Source organism: Sceloporus occidentalis, unplaced genomic scaffold, assembly GCF_023333645.1.
Source record: "Sceloporus occidentalis isolate IW3139 unplaced genomic scaffold, rSceOcc1.0.p SCAF_131, whole genome shotgun sequence".
Lineage (NCBI taxonomy): Eukaryota > Metazoa > Chordata > Lepidosauria > Squamata > Phrynosomatidae > Sceloporus > Sceloporus occidentalis.
Window position 1 is genome coordinate 99,013 of NW_028317111.1, and position 17,692 is coordinate 116,704.

The window sequence follows — 17,692 nt, forward strand, 5'->3', positions numbered from 1 at the left end:
ATATAATATATATGTTCTGTGTGTATATCTATATATATATATATTATATATTGTCTGGATTTCCAGGGGCTTTCCTCTCAGCTGCCAGTACTTGCTGGAGCTAAAATACCGCGGAATATTTTTCCAGTGAAATAAATATGTGCTTGTGGTTTGTTATGTCTGCAGTAAACAGCTTGGGTCTATTAAACAAAATCTTACTAGCAAGGGAAAAAAAATTAGGCCATATCACAGTTAAAGCAAATGTGGAATTGTGGCAACAAAGTGTCAATACTAATGTTATATTCTATTTGCTTGTAGACTGAGAACAGTATTTTGTCCATTGCCTCTGCTTTCAAACTACAATCAGATTGGTCAAGCACCATCTGGAAAAATGATGGAATTTACTACAAGTCATCCTTGCCGCCTCTCAACCATACATACAACGTAAATTACCGTCGAGGGCAATGCAAAGTGCACTGCTGTTCGGTCTTCACCCATGTTGGCTGGAGATGAAGCATGTATCTTCCAACTGTCCTACTTAAGGTGGGGCAGTCCAAACCCTACCCCATGCCACATATTAAAACCGCATCCCCTAAAACAAAAGTGTCCCTCTTTGACCAAGTGTTGGTAGGTAGGAGGTTCACCCAGGATGCTGGAAGCCTACATGCAGAATCATTTCCTTAAATTTTTTTTTAAAAAGCCCTAAATGAATAGACACTGAAAACCTTAATGTATTGATACTTTGTCTCCCTCTAGTGGCCATAACGTTATATGCAATTCTACACTATTTGTATAGCGGGTACAAGCAGAACATTTACATACAAATTGTGGTCATAATTAGACACAAGGCAAATAATACGCATCTTTTATATTACAGAAAATATCACACTCATTTTCAGCAACATAATACACAAGACCATTAGCCAAGTCATTGTTTATAGCAAAGGGCTGTTAAAAACAATTTAGTGCAATAAAGAGAAGTTTTCCCTGCCAAGCCAGATTAATTCCTTCATAGGAGCCACTGGAATGTTCCTAATGATTGGATTACTTCCTTTCGGTAGTTGCTATAGTGATAGCATCACTTTTCAAAATTCACATGAGAATTACTTTTCATACATAAGTCCAAAAGTCAGGCTATACTGACAGTATTAAATACTGGTGTGAAACCATCAGTTAGAACATTTGATTTATTTAGTCTAAGAATCCCCTTATAACCATGTTCTGCATCTTCATCCACCCGATACTATGCTCGTCCTATACAAATTGGCTCTGATACCTCAGATGTGGCTAAACAGGTCAGGCAACTTGTGGCCAAAGACTTGATGTTGCCGTGTCCTCTACTGTTTATAGTACAGTTAAGCTGGTGTGTATAGACAATCATGGGAGAAATGCAAGAAACGGCTAACAAAAGGCAACACTGTTAAAAAAATACAACAAAACAAAAAAAATAAAACTCTTTTCCTTCATGACAAATGCTACCGGAGCCAATCAGCTTCCACTATAAAATACTTTAACGAGAAGGAGACTTTACTTAGCTGAAAGGGAGGTATGTAAATGGAACAGCCTCCCAGCAGAAGTGGTAGAGGGTAATACAGTGAGGGAATATAAACATGCATGGGATAGACATACGGCTCCTGAATCTCAGACGAGACCAACGACTGATTAAGGTCTGAGTCTTTACAGCAGGAAAAACAGGCGACTAGAAGGGGTCGAATGGGTCTGATCTGCCAGCGTGTTCTGTTTCTATAGATAATGCAGTGCTTATATTATATAGGTATATCTCGAACTGAACTGTAAAGTTTAACAGTAAAGTTACAGTAATTATATAGAAAAAAAAGCATTGGTGAGTTTATTTAATCCTTATGGAAAACTGTCGACTTCAAGTTGGAAAATGTATCCCATTGACAGATAACGGCGCTCCGACTTTATCGTCTCTTTAAGGGACTCGTGCGTGGCTTCCAGAATCATTCAATCATATTTAAGTTTGGAGAGCAGGACACTCCTGGGAACCCTAACGTTTCTTCATTTCCTAATGTACGAGAGTCTGCTTGATTATAAAGTAGTCTACAATAGGAGACGGTGGAGCGAAGCTGTCATGGCAGCTACTGAGATGGTTTCCAAGGAGTTGGTGTCCCATTGTTAACACAGGCCAGCCTCGTAAGGACTGAACGGGACATTTGTTTACAACAACATGTAGCAAGCCGTGCCTTCAGACCACAAACACACAAATCCAGCAGCTCCTGTGTGTAATGTGGGAGATATGAACCCTGATGAGAAAATGACAGAGCTGGGAAAACAACCGTCGGGGGAAGGTAAGGTGAACACTGTCACGTTTTACTACTATGACAGCAAACCTTTTTAGATGAATCAGTCCATCCACAGAGAATAAAATATTACTTAAAATATCGTCTCTATAAAAAAGAACTATAGTGATGGGTGAATAGCTTAGTTTTTTAGCAGCTCTTGTTATTTTGACATTTGGCCATTAATGTGGTCTACTGATCCCTGTTAAAATTGACTGGAAGTCCTCTACAAATAGTAGGTTTTCTAATACGTAACAGAGACAATTTCCGTTTACCCACGTTAATTGTACAGATCAGGAGTAAACAGCAGGGGGCGCTCTAGCCATTGCGAGGGTATAGCTCCCTATATTCTAACATAAATCTATACCACGATAAAGAAGAATAAAAAAGGACAGCAGGTAATAGCTTGATGTCCATAAGCACAATCAATAAGAAGGCAAAGTCAGTGGACAGGAGAACTCCCGGATGGTGGATCTACTGCGACAGATGAGTTTAGAAGCTTCACTTCCTTCCTGTCCAACCTTGTGCCTCGTCCACGCCTGGCATGTCTACTTAAGCCTGGTTCAACTTACAAAAAAAATGAGATACAATGCAATGAACAATTTTTCCACTGCAGTCCATGCGAGGTTACTATTCAATTACTTGTCATAGGTTTATCTCAAACATTAAATCCATCCTATGGACAGATCCCCTTGTTCGTATTCTAAGTGTGAAGATAACATGTTTCGCTTTACTGACGGGTGGTAGAGAAAAGAAACAACCTCCCAATAGAAATGGTAACGGCTAATACAGTGAGAGAATTTAAACATGCATACGGCTCCTGAATCTAAGACGAGACCAACGGCTGATTAAGGTCTTAAAAGCAGGAAAAACTAACAGGTTAGACGGTCCGAATTGTTCTTATGCGCCATCAGAATCCTATGCTTCTATGATAACATATCGTAATGGTGGGTGTCAAATGTATGGTTTATATTTCAGATGAAGAGAAAGGCTGCAAGATACGGCTTCGCCGTGGACTTTACCCCAATCCCCCATCCAATCTCAGGAATTGAACCCTAATCCTAATTTACAAAGTGATAAAGGAATTTGTCTGCCGCCTATTCACTGGACAATGCCTGTCCACCCCAAGTAAGTCTTCATTGGAGTCCTCATTTTGGTCCATTAAAAGGAAAACCAAATCTTTAAAAAGCCAAACTATTTAAAACACAAAACAAAGGAATAAAAAGGGTCCGCGCCAGGCGGTGGTCTTTCCAGCCAGATTACTAAAGTCAGTGTCAAAGTTTCACCTTAAAAAGAAAGCCTCCGGTTGCTGTTGGTCCATGTCTTCTTTGACGCCTTTTGCTCGTCCCTCTGAGTAGTCTCTGCAGGTGTGTAAATTGCGTAGTCCTAGAATGTGATGTTATATCCCCACAATCTCCTTCGGTTATACCTACTGGGACTGCGCATGAGGGAAAACAGGTCTGATCAAAGCAGAAACTGATCATGATAATGTAAATTAATTTACGCTTACGTACCACACTCAGCCACACACACACACACCACTGTTAGATCCCACTCTACCATACATGTATTCTCAACCATTCACACCATCAGCAGAATGATAAAAAATGTAATGGCGGATACAGTTACATCATACAAACCCCAATAATGCTCAGCCGGACAACTCATTGTTTTATATTTGCGATCCCGTATTTAATTGGATACTTAATTTTTTTCTTGTTGGTAGCTGTGATCTGGATTGGAAACCTTCTGCGAGATGGTTACCGTCTCCGCGATATCCCGATGCTCCATATCCTCACATAAAAGATATAAAATTTCCTGAAGGCATCAGGCTCCTCCGCTCCTTCCCAAGTAAGTTGTACCCCCATGACAATGACATCTGTATGTTAGTCTTTAATGTGACTATTAACCCAGCCTTCCAAATATCATTCTTTGGGTGACTGCGAGGTTGAGAGTTAAAAGAGCAATTTCTTTCCACACAAAAGGTTATACAAAATATATATTTTTTTGTATAATGCCTCCCTTTTATAAGAGGTACCTTTCACATGATGAAAAAAATAATCAAAAATAAAAGAAAATAAGGAAACCTTGGGCTAATGTCTATTTGTAATAGTTTTCCAATTGTGGAACCAAAAATCAAGTTTTTTTATGATGTGATGTTTGTATCCTAGAGTTTATGAAAAAAATCTGGAAATCTATAGTCCCGTTGTTCACATAACACTAGCCCATTTTGGTTTAGTTCTCTAGCTATCGGCATCTTTGCATAAAACATAACTGATATACAATGATTCATAATTGAGAAGGTTGTTTGTCTGTTATGATTTAACAAATGTCAGACTTGCAGGTCGTCACGTGCTCAGGAAACATTCCAGATTAAATTTATATAATTGAATTTTTCAATTTTAAAAATAATTTAATAATAATTATAATTATTTCATTTTTTTATTTAAAATGGATGCATTTGTAGCATAAGAATTTAGAATTTAAGAATAATATAAGGGAATATAACAATCCCACTTGTCTTGTGGTCAAGAGAGGTATAAACCTCAGAATTTTATGAAATGTGTTACTTCTATATAGGTATAACTTGGAAATGTCACAGTGACCAAACCAATCTATTTTCAATATATGGTATCTTCCAGAAAGCTTTCATGATGTTGGAGCCGAGTGGACATTTTATCCCAACCAAGGGTTGCCTTTCGCGTATCATACAGGGAAACGTTGTATCTTCCAGGGAACCCACCGGGGTAACCAGACCTCAGCTGATATATCAACGTTACCAACATACTTAAGAACAAAGAAAAAAGGTAATCAATTGAACACTAATAATAAGCATGACAGGGCAAGGATGGATTTAAATCCTATAAATCCTGGATTATAATAAATCTGGACTACTAGGCTACTGAGTGACCATGTAATTCCAAAATTTACAGACTATATGCCATTATTTAGAAGAATGAATAATAATAATAATGAACTTGAAAGTTATAAAATAAATCAGAATGTTATGGATCAAAAGTTATCCCGGGCAACTTTTAAATACTGGTCTTATTACCATAACAACCAATGAAATGGCCCATTCGGCAGAAAGATTCCATTGGTTGCACCGCCATCCCTTTTATACGCATCCTTCTTTGTTTATGAGCCGTATTGCTGAGTATTAATGACATCAACCATTAATGTATTAAATACAGAACAATATGACCCATATATATGACTTTCTTGCAAATTTAGCACTGAATTAAGTGTGAATATTACACAGGTGTGTATTTTATCCAAGACTATACCATAATCTTTAATAGAATGACCAGATGTCTCTGAATTTTCTATCATTATTTCTTAAGCTGTAACCCTTTTAAGTATAAAGGACAGAAAAGGATAGCAAGGAAAATACATTATTGAAAGAGGAAATGCAATTTTTTATTTGCTTGCTATAAATATCATATGACCTCTTTACTGCTATCCTATACGAAATACGGTAAGTTAATAAATTAATATTTCAGCTCTCAAAAGATCAAAAGATCCAAGAAATAGTCAGAATGGATTCTAAAACGTGTACTAAGCTCTTTGCCGTCTCTAAATACTTCCCACCAGAGGGAGTTTTTGTATAACGTTTTAAGCTTGATTACCATTCTTACATGGACATCTTCAAAAGCCGCAGCACAGGAATCCGTATCGAACTTTCTGTACAGCGTACTTTCCTAGTAATTAATTCTTCAGGCTTCTTTTTATAACTGTGAAATTAAATGAACCAGCGGAAATGTACAAAAAAAAAAAGAAGAAAATAACTGATAGAGAAAGTCATCAAAAGAACTGCATCGGTAGGCACATAAAGTAGCCACTCAGCACTTTTTGACCCGCGGTAAGAAAAAAGACATGGGATTTACCATTATTCATACTCAAAGGTCAAGAGCAGCAGAGCCGGTTTTTGAGTGTTGATAGAAAAAAGGAAAAGGAAAAAAAATGGCGGACTGGGTGGGCAGAATGGTTCTTATCAGTCATCAGATTCTATGTTGCTATGAATTACCTTCATGGAGACATCAGATTATTTTTATTGAGAGGGTATAGGTGGGTTTTATTTTTTGATGCTACTGGAGATGGTATTAGGATAATGTTTTTTAGAAAAAGAGAAATCTTTGGGTCCTCCTCACCTTGTTTCTGAAAGTTTCTATGTTATGGATTACTTGTTATGTTCTAATTACCCATTGTACAGCACTGTGGAATATGATGGCGCTACATAAACCAATAATACTAAATGATGCAAGTTCATATATAATACTAATAGTCCCTCTGTACCAGACCATGTTACAGTTCTGTATACTCTCCTGCTTTGGTAAATAACCCACATAATGTCTTAAATCTAATTTGTGATCGTTTTACAGCAAAAAGGCATTGTGCATGCAGGAGATCTGAACCCCACCCTGTTGGGACATCCATCCAAGGGGACACAATGTTTATCTGCTATATAGTGTTGGTTAATATGATTTTTTATGAGCAATATGTTTGTTCTTCTTGAGATACACAGATCTATGGTATTTGTTTCTTACTAGAAATCATAAAAGATTGGTTAATATTCCTATAAAGTCATTTTATATACAGACACCGCAAGTTCTTCATATACCAGGAATTTTTGTTGAAACTTGATGGTCTCTTGATTGTTTTAGTGCAGTTGCAGTGATGGGATTCATGGCTCGTAATTTATGTTATCAGCAGTACAAAGGGAAACTTAGCGCCGTATGGCTTCGATATTATGTTTTGTGTTTTGCAGTCACTGACCCTAGAAATGGGATCCCTGCAGCCAGCCTCGGGGATAAAGCATTCAGTACTCCAGAGTACAGTCCTGGCTTCCACAAACTTGGGTCTACAAGACCATTAGTGAATTTTAAGTAAGTATCACCAAGTTGTCAAACAAATGTACTTAAAAATGATGATCTAACATTCTATTTACAGAAACATAGAATCTGCCGGCAGATCCAACCCATTCAGCCCCCGTCTAGTCGCCTGTTTTTCTTGCTATAAAGACTCAAAACCTTAATCAGTCGTTGTCTTGGATTTAGGAGCCATATGGCCATCCAATGCATGTTTAAATTCCTTTACTGTATTAACCCCTACTATTTCTGTTGGTTGCTCTTCTTATCTACCACCCACCCAAAATAAACAGACATATTAAGGCAAAAAAATAGCTGTTTAAAGGCGTATCGTTACCTACACATATCTCTGAATAACAGAATTAATTTATTAAAACTGCATACAGCTTGTATGTAGCTAAAAAGTAAAGGGCTGTTTTACGTCAAGAAAGTCTGCGGAAAAAGGAGGCAGTACTGGCATTAACAATCAATTTACACTCCATTCTTCTCCCACCAACTCCAGGGCTGCCTGAACCAATCAACAGCAATCAGCAACTTAGCAATAAGGGAGGGATAACTAACGGTGGCTGGAAAAAATAAATAAATAAATAAATAAATAATTTATATATATTTCCCATATTCTTGCACTCAACCTTTACAAAAAAGGAAACAAATACATAACCAACAATAGACAAGTATCGACAGAACGAGGCACTCATGGTTCTTAAAACAAACAAACAAAACACACATAATAGTTACATGAAAATAGCACAGAAAATATAGAATTTGTAAAGTGACTTTAACCACTAGGGTAATTAGAGTGAACCATAATGTGACATACATGTCACATAAATTTGACAAAATAAACATATATAATATTGTGATGTAACTTTTTGAGACCCCCTCAGACACAGACATCCTTTTTGGGGGGCTTAAGTTGCTATTTAATTTGCTTATATGGAAGCGCCTTTTGTGGCCTGGGCTCAAATAACTGGAGCTGTTTGGTCTGATGGCAGGAAAGCCAATGCAAAAATCCAGATTTTTTACGTTTTTAGTATTTAGTTCTCATTAATTTTAATATCACATTTTGCTGCAACACTCCTTTGTAAGTGCCTCAAACGTATGTAATATTGGCAAGCATCTTCCTATAAAATTAAACTTACATTTAGTAACGTATTGTGACAAACAACACAGAGTGTGTTAAATTATTTAGGCTCATTAAATTGCAAAGCTGGCTTGAAGTCAAATCCATAAATCAGCAGATAGTATTTAGTCAGCTCTTCTGTCATTTCTTCATAACTGTTACAGTTACATGAATAAGGAGAATAACATTTTAGAAATACATGTATGCAGTACGGTAATTCTTATGTTCCAATATAAAAAATGGAACAGATATTTTAAGTGGCTTTTGGGTCTATTCACTTAGGGTTAACTTGACTGGCCAGATTCTATTGAGGTTGCATGGCCTCCATGCAAACATTCGCTAAACAATATGTTACCTTACATGCCCTCTTGCAAAACTCACAAAATATCCCCCCCTGGGATATCCCTGGGATATAAAATAAATAATTTAAAAAAGCACTCCCTATTAACCAAGGGCAGGGACAAGGATTGCCTCCCCTCTTCCCCCACCCTGTGTGCGGTGTAATTAAAAATATATAAAAGTAGGGGGTATAGTGCCTATAAACATAACCTCTGTTTCCATTTCTCCAGCTCAGAGGGATGGCATAAAAACAAATAACCTATGAGAGGTGTCGACCCCTAGCCATGCCATAGATCGTAATTTTCAGGCCAAGGAAGGAGATCATCAAAAAAAAAAAAGAATTTCAAAAAAGCCTTACATAAAAAAACACCACCCAGAAACCCCCCCAAAGTAATCCATTGTCACCCAATGGTAGCAAATAATAAAAATGGCTGCTTGTTGCACAGCAATTTGTAAATATACTTCGGTTCCCCAGCAAGACCCATTCAGCCCATCTAGTTGGTCTGTTTTCTTCTGCTTTAAAGACTCAGATTTAATCAGTCTTTGGTCTTAGATTAATGATAGCCATAAATACCCTCACTGATTTATCCTCTACCACTCCTGCTGGTAGCCTGTTGCACTTATCCACCACCCTCTCAGTAAAGAAAAAAAAAACTTCATTACATCTAAGCATTTGAGCCTCTTGTTCTAATATTTATCCTACTTTAAAATTCTTTCCTGCACCCAATACTTTAGGTAAGGTCTGACCAAATTAAATTATCAGGTAGTTTGAGCAGGGCTTTAATTGCCCTTGGTTTGTTAGTCTAAGTTAACTATTATTTAAGCAGTCGGCTAGATCTTTATCCTCATTTATATAATTCCCTTCAATTGTCTTCAGTAGAATTATTAAGCTTCTCCCTATGGGCACCACAGTCTAGGTGCAGGCCTACCGATCACCGCAAAAACCTCAGGACATACTACTGTTTAAGGCGCACTCCACCATTATATGAGAACAGGTTATATGCTATATATAATGGTTGGGAAATCCAGGTCATATACTTCATACATTTTATATTATTTTAAAAGCATAAACCATAGTTTTCTGATTTTCATAAGTTTTCATAGTTTTTTTTTTTTTTGCCTGTTTCAGCATAAAACTTTAAACAAGCTAAAGAACAGCCCCGGAGGGAAAAAAAAATTGGACGGAGGGGCCACATGAATTTAGTGCGGACAAGGTACCCATGGTCAGGCCTGTTGAAGGGGTTAAGGCATGACTAAGGAAAATTTTGGTACTGAAAGTGTTAAGTTAGTGGCACGTGCAGGGGCCAGAAGGGAGGGGGTAATTACCCTCCCTTAGGGGTATATAAGGAAGGGTCGTGGCCTATAGGGGCAACCATTTTAAAGAAAATTTTCCCGCCCGTCCCTCCCCTGATTTTGGCATTTTGCCGGGTACTCTGGTTTTAAGCTGGTACGGTGCAGGAGTTAACCATCTAGGTGCGGTTACTTGTGGTGCACAGAGGTGTAAGTGCAGGACACTCCAGGGGCATGCGCCTCTGTGAATCGTAAGGTCATGTGACTGCCGCGCTAGGGGACGCCGGCAGTTTCAGCAGGGATACAGGTGGACACGCCCATACCAGCAGGTTACTTATTTGGTTATTAAGTTGGTTATTAAGTGGTTATTAAAAGGTTTACAATTGGTTATGTTATTTATATATATTGTGTCAAATTGGTTGTGGTAATAATATTTGACACTTTGTAACATGTTAATAAAGGTTGAGTGTCGCGGTGCTGAAGTTATTTCAAGTCCGCACCGCGGACAAATAATTACATATCTGACATTTAATAAAGCTTGTAAAATAAAGAAGTGTCTCTTGTTTTATTTTGTAAAGAGGTACCGAAACTGGACGCTACTACATTCATGGCTTTCTGTTCTTTGCAAGGAAGACGCATCACATTATTATGGAAATGGCAGCATTGCAAAAGTTTTATGTGTTGAGACATTCTGGCCAAATTTCAAAACAGCTATCTGATTCTACAAAACACTTGTACTTAACCTAATTCATTTTCTTTCATAGAAAACAAAAGCTTCTTTAAAGAGGAAGTCCCAAAAAACGGGAGCATAACCCCCAGCGCTGTATACAGTAATATAACCCCCAGCGCTGTACACAGTAATATAACCCCCAGCGCTGTATACAGTAATATAACCCCCAGCGCTGTATACAGTAATATAACCCCCGGCGCTGTATACAGTAATATAACCCCCAGTGCTGTATACAGTAATATAACCCCCGGCGCTGTATACAATAATAACACCCAGCACTGTATACAATAATAACCCCCAGTGTTGTATACAGTAATAACCCCCAGCGCTGTATGCAATAATAACCCCCAGTGTTGTATACAGTTATATAACCCCCAGCGCTGTATACAGTAATATAACCCCCAGCGCTGTATACAGTAATAACCCCCAGCGCTGTATACAATAATAACCCCCAGTGCTGTATACAGTAATATAACCCCCAGCGCTGTATACAATAATAACCCCCAGCACTGGATACAATAATAACCCCCCAGTGCTGTAGCCAGAGGAGCAGCACAGCTTAGAGGAACAGGCCTTGACAGAGCTAGGAGGAGGGCCCTAGGGTTTTTAATGGTGGGGGATTGGTGTTAGTTTGTTAGTAGGTGGGGTTTTGTGAGAGGTATAAATGGGCAGACATTTTAGATCCTGTCACATTTAATTTGAGCCACTTACCTGTGTTTGTCTCACCCTCCCTCCCTGTTTTTTGGTTTCTATTTGGCTTCGCTTGGTCACAGCGGCGGGGCTGGATTGGTTAGGTGGGGGTAGAATGGTGATGTTTTGGTTGGTTATGGTTGTCTGGTTTGTATGGTTGGTTCGTTTGGTAGGTTTCGAGCTGGTCTGTGGCTCAGAACCTGGGGTGGTAGGGGTATCTCGGTTTGGTATGTTAGTGTGCTCCTCACTGGTATGGTGAGGTTATGTGTTATAATTTACTTGGGGGTCATTGTCTATGTGTTGACATGTGGGGAATGTGTGAAGGTTATATTGTGTTATCTATTGTGGACAATGACTTATTGTTTGGTATGTTGTATATATGTTTACATCATATATATATGTTAATATATATTTTTGTTATGGTTTATAATAAAGCTGTGGACAATTATTTTCCGTCATATCTGTGTGGTCTCCTTTATTGGGTTCACATCTACGATAACAGAGTGAGAACTCAGACAAATGGTTAATATACAGCTTTCTAAAAAGATATGTTTCGGAAAAACTAAAGCATAAAAACGTATTTTAATCTGATACTAGTACCGGTAATAAACATTTGGTGGGAGTTCTCCTTTAATTGACTATGTTATATGATGTTCTGTTGCAGAGACTCGCATAAGTTAAAGTCGGACACATTTATTCCTCTTCAGAAATTGTCAAATACTTCCAGGTAGGTACTTAATAAAATGTAATACATTTTTGTATAATTTATTTTTTTTATCATGTTTCATGGGTGTAGGAAGTTATGTGATCGTCCAAGCTCACCGTACTGTCTCGTTATGCTAATGACTGTATTAACATACAACATGGAACAACATATTGTCCAAACCAATATTTCTTGTTCTTTCTAAAAGGTAGTATCCATACCTACTAATGCGCAGCATGATCTGTTAGTTCAATATCGTGAAATAAGCTGTTTAACCAGGGAATTGGCTTTATCAATTGTAGCATTTCAATCAATATCAGACTTAATCGATAACCTTCTCTTTCCCTTTTGTTAATTGTTTTTTTTAATGTTAAAAATGTTTTTTTTTGTTTTTTTTTTTATTATCACATGTAAATAAAAAGTCCTGAATCTGAGCTTAATACTTAATGTGTTAAACAAATTTTGAAGCAAGTAAAAGATGTAAAAGTTGTAAGTTCTGAAGAATTAACCTTTAGCAGCATTTCCAAGTATAACAATTGTTAAATTTTATTTTGATGGTCTTCTAAAGTTAGTATTGTATCCATGCTCCAATTCCTAGAGATGTATTGTTTGCTTTTTTTGTGGGAGTATTCACTAAAGGGAGAGTTTGTGGTTTTAACCCTCTCATTTCACTATTCATTATGAAGGGCCACATCAGCAGGTTTCTCCAGTGTGAATGGCTGAGCTGGCCAATTATAAGGTGTTATTCAATGGGTGAGGTGACGTGGAAGAAATCTCACTGATTTAACTATACATTATACAGGGCCACCCAAGCGCTTGCTGTAGCAGAAGCTCTCTGGGGTTGGTCCTTCATACCATATAGTGAAATGAAGGGAACTGAAACCCTGTCAACCCTCTTTTAGTAAATAAACCCTTCCACAACCCCAAAATGGATTATTAGGTGCTAGGAGCTTGTACTTTTTGGGAAAAATTAATTATCTAAAAAATTGATTGGAAATTGTATATGTTTTCTGTACTCAAACTGTAAAAGCCTGTATTAGAGATGAGCCTGGAAGTGTAAGGTGTTACTGTAGTTTCAGTTGACCTGAAACTGTGCATAAAAAAAAATCCTCAAATGTACAAAATCACCACTTTACAAACGCGGGATTGCTGAACATTAAATAATTTTGGCATTTTTTCTGTTAATTCTCTAAATTGTTTTTTTTTATTATATATTTTTTTTAATTGTATTTGTTTAATTATTCCATACTTATTTACTTAATTTTTTCCTTCATCCTAATACTTAATTTTTCAGAGATGTATCGTAGATTTGTTCAGAAACTTGAAAAATGGCCCCTGACCTCTTAAAAGTGAATTAAATGCTATTCTATGCCCCCTTGTCCCCCAGTGTTCCCTACAGAATTAAGGCACAGTGCCAGAATCTGCAAGAAGAAAAAAGAGACGTAGAAAAGTTGAATGACTGGAAACCTGCGAGACGTTCATTTCTAATTGGACTCCCCAACATTGGACAGAAAGTACAGACCAAATAAAGAATCAAATATGTATGACGGTCGTTAAGAAAAACAAACCACAAAATCAAAACAATTTAGTTTCCTATAATTTTATTTTTCTTCCTTGTGAACATATTAAATAATATTATAAATATATGATGTATCTCCAAAAATAAAATTTAATTGTATACATTTTATATCACAGGTACCCAGAGCAATTGGAGAGAAGACTGGAATACTTCATTTTTAGGCTATAAATTGCAGATGTTATTCTAATTTATTTTTTGCATGATCCGAATCTTTTCAGTTCTGTTTTATTGCATCATTGATGGTAGTTTTTCCTTTTTTGTAACACGCATTTTTTTGTAACTATGTTTCAAATATATTTAATTTTCTCTATTTTTCTTATCTTTCTTTTTGCTGAAAAAGATCAATATATTCCTATCTTTTAAAGTTATAATTAATTTTATGGATTTGCCATGGCATTCAATGTTTCAGATTTTAGGTAAGTGAAGGATTCTTCTCTAGTTATTGACCAAGTTGATGCGTTCCCATGATCACATGAGAAGGATCTTGGATAATCTAGATCAGTAGCCACCAGCAGTGGTTCACTCTAGAACAGGAGTAACAAGAATGCTAATGATTTAAGGGAAAATTGAGTGTGTTATCAAAAAAACCAAAACTAAAATCAGGTAAATCAGGCCCTAAAACTAATGTGTGTTAATAATGTATTTGAGGGTAATGTTTTAAAAAGTAATTCTGGTGCAGCGTTTGAAAAGTTACGTTTTTATTATGCCTGGGAACTCACTCAGAAAAACTAAGCCTATTACTATGCCTTGAGTCAGTGTTTAATCCTTGGTGTTTGGTCTCAACCACTTCATTCTAGGTCTAGCCTATTCTCTGTTCTTTATAAGTCCATTGGAGACTACTCTGCCACACTGTGTGTATGAGTGTGTGTGAGTGTTAGCATGAGTGTGTTAGTGTATGAGTGTCAGGGGGGGGAGCCTAGGGTTAGTGTGGCTTGGGAGAGGAGAAGACATAGTGAGAGGGAGAGAGCGAGTGTGTAAGTGTATGGTGTTAAAATGTGTGGGTGTTGGAGTAAGTGGGAGCAACTAAGGTCAGCTATCTGTAGGGAATGAGGGATATATTAAACTGATCTCCTTCTAGGGGCACAGGACACTGCTGAGTCAGGGACCCCTGGGTACAATTGCAGGCTGCCCATGATACAAGTGCTTTGATATGAGTGAGATATGAGGAAGCCACAATCACGCAAGAAAATTATAAAGCAGCTGGTTAAAATGTACATAGGGCTTACATATAGAGCTGCATATTTATTAATGGGGTGTTTTTGGAAACCCCCCTGGTTGCTACGAAGTCATCGTGAGAAAATGCCAAGTTCTCGAGTTCTATGTTTTTTTTTTCTCATAGCAGTTATGTGACGTCACCAATGGGATTCACCCAAAATTCAAGTCTCCCGGGGACCCCGCACCCCACTAGTAAAAGCCCTGATCAGAGAGTAGACACTCTCAATAATTACAATGAGAGATCAATGCCCAGTTAGTTGGAGCTGACATGCATAAAAAAAATAAAAAATCCCCTATAATACCAAATATATTGGAATATCTGTCAGCATATCTATTATTATTATTATTATTATTATTATTATTATTATTATTATTATTATTATTATTATTTCTAAAGTATAATCAGAAAACATATTTATTCATTTGTTTGTTTATTGATATTTTTAAACTCTTGATTTCATAATCTTCCAGCATCAAGCCAAATTGGCTCCAGAGCCAATGTATTCTTTATAATGATAATTAATTACAGGCAATATACCTTGCTCCATCAATCTGTACAGAGAAGCAACTGATTAAGAAACAACAGAGAATAATGCACTGAGCATTGTGGGGCAGGAGAACGACTCACTAGAATACATTTTAATATTTATAGAAAATAGATACCAGGTTGGCAGCAATCCATTCGGAGAAAGATTTATTCTATAGGAAAAGATTACAATCTGGGTGTGTTTTGTTAAGAATATTGATTGATGAGGGAGAGTGAATTAGTGCCACAGTCAATCAATGAGAAAATGAGTTTAAATCTTCTCTTAGGTCATAAGTAAAATGATTTATGTGCGTCTAGAGGTACTTGGTAAAGAACTTATGTCAGACCATTTCAAGACATCAAACAGTTTGGCAAATTGAGTTCCCAAAACGTCGGGTAGGCAGCGGTATAGCTAGATATGATCCGGAGACACAAAATAATAGGCATAGCCATACCTAATCATTTTTTGGGGGAACTCTTGGAAAAATTGGCCAGTGTTATAAACATTACCCATAATGCTTTTCAGATATTCCATTATTTTCCTATTTTATTTTAACAAAAACGCTTTACAAGCGACTTTGTGGTAGGTGGAGGTGATAGAAGGGGACCAGCGTCACCAATAAACAGGAACTACTGCCTTCGCTTTCTTTAGTATAAATAATACATTTATTAAAGCTACTGCTAGCTTGTGTTATCCACTTTTTACGTGCTTTGAAGATTTTTTTACTTAAAAATCTTATAGGATTTACATTCTTGCTGTATTCATTTTGTTGCTGAATAAAGTTTTCTAAAAAAAAAAAAAAATCTTATAGGAGTACCATGGGAACAGCCACCTTAACTTCCTGTTTTCTGTTTTCTCCTCATTATGTTTTCTCTCCCCTGTTGTTAATTTGCTGATTGTTGTTGATTGGTTGAGGCTGCCTTTGAAAGGCTGGATGAGGGGAAAAGAGAGAACATCAAGACGGGGAATTGATTAGATAATGCTGTTTCTACCACAGGGTGCCTCTGATTTCAGCTTCTATGAAATGACCTTTAACTTAAAATCTCCATGATAAATACGCTAATAGGCGAACAAAAGAAAACGCATGCTATAGACATCTTTAATTAACAAATTCAGTTATTCTAAATCTGTGTAATTTATAGAAAAATGTGAGATATTCCACTCCAATTAAAAGCTTTTTGGTTTTCTGGGTAACCAGTAGCTTGCACACCTCCTATAGATTGTAAGCTCGTTTGAGCAGGGCCCTCCTCACCTGTTGTCTCTGTTAGTCAATTGGTTATAATACATGCTACTTTTTACATCCTGTCTACCCATTGTACAGCGCTACGGAATTTGATGGCGCTATATAAAACAATAAATAATAATAATAACCTCCTTGTTTACCTGTTCGGAAGTGCCTGTTGCCTTAAATTCTGAAATACCACAAATTACCCTAGTTTAAAATAGTATATATGATTACAGCGACTGGATATGCCCGGCCGCCTGTCAGAAAGGAACAAAGTAAGGATCCAATCGGGATGTACATGCTGCTTTAATTTACTGTATCAGACTTTCTGGAATTACAAATATAGAAAAAAAGTGTCAAAAAATTATGGAGAAGTCAGAGGGAACTTGACCCATTTTTAGCTGTTCCTTTTTACCTTTCACACTTAAAATCGTGTAAATTATGTACTTTATATTTTAATGGTTGCAATGTACGCTATAAGTTTTCTTTAAAAATTGATAAAAGTAGGGGGTTTTTTGCAGAAAGACGACCACAAAAATAAAATCATTAATCAATATTATGTAAAATCCTTCTCCACTGTAATAGCTTTTTGTATTGGCAATGATCTAGAAGGCAAATAGACTTTAAAGGGACATTCAGACTCTGAAATATTATATAAAATGTGAATATAGATCCTGTAAATCCATAAAAATCTATAAAAGTAATTGGAAACACATTAAATTCTTTGCATCAAAGTGATATTTTATGCTGCACTTTTTCCTGCTGTGATTAATTTAGTACTTTAAAGAATAAAAAAAGTTATTTTGATCATAAATCACATATGTTACAACAGCATAGGAAATTAAGCTGCTCTATCTATAACCAGTAACCACTATATTTCAAAATACAAATTCAGCAGGGACCCAATTAAAAGGAGTCTGGGGGGAGAAAAAAAATTATAATTAATAATTTTGTTAGATGTGCTAAAAAAAAAAGCACCATATCAACATGAAAACACATTACTGAAATAGGTGGTTGTTATCAACCCCCCACACAATGTGATTAAGTTTATTAAAAATTACTCCTTATTTGTAAAAAAAAAAAAAAAAAAATCATACAAAGTACACAAGATATATACACAA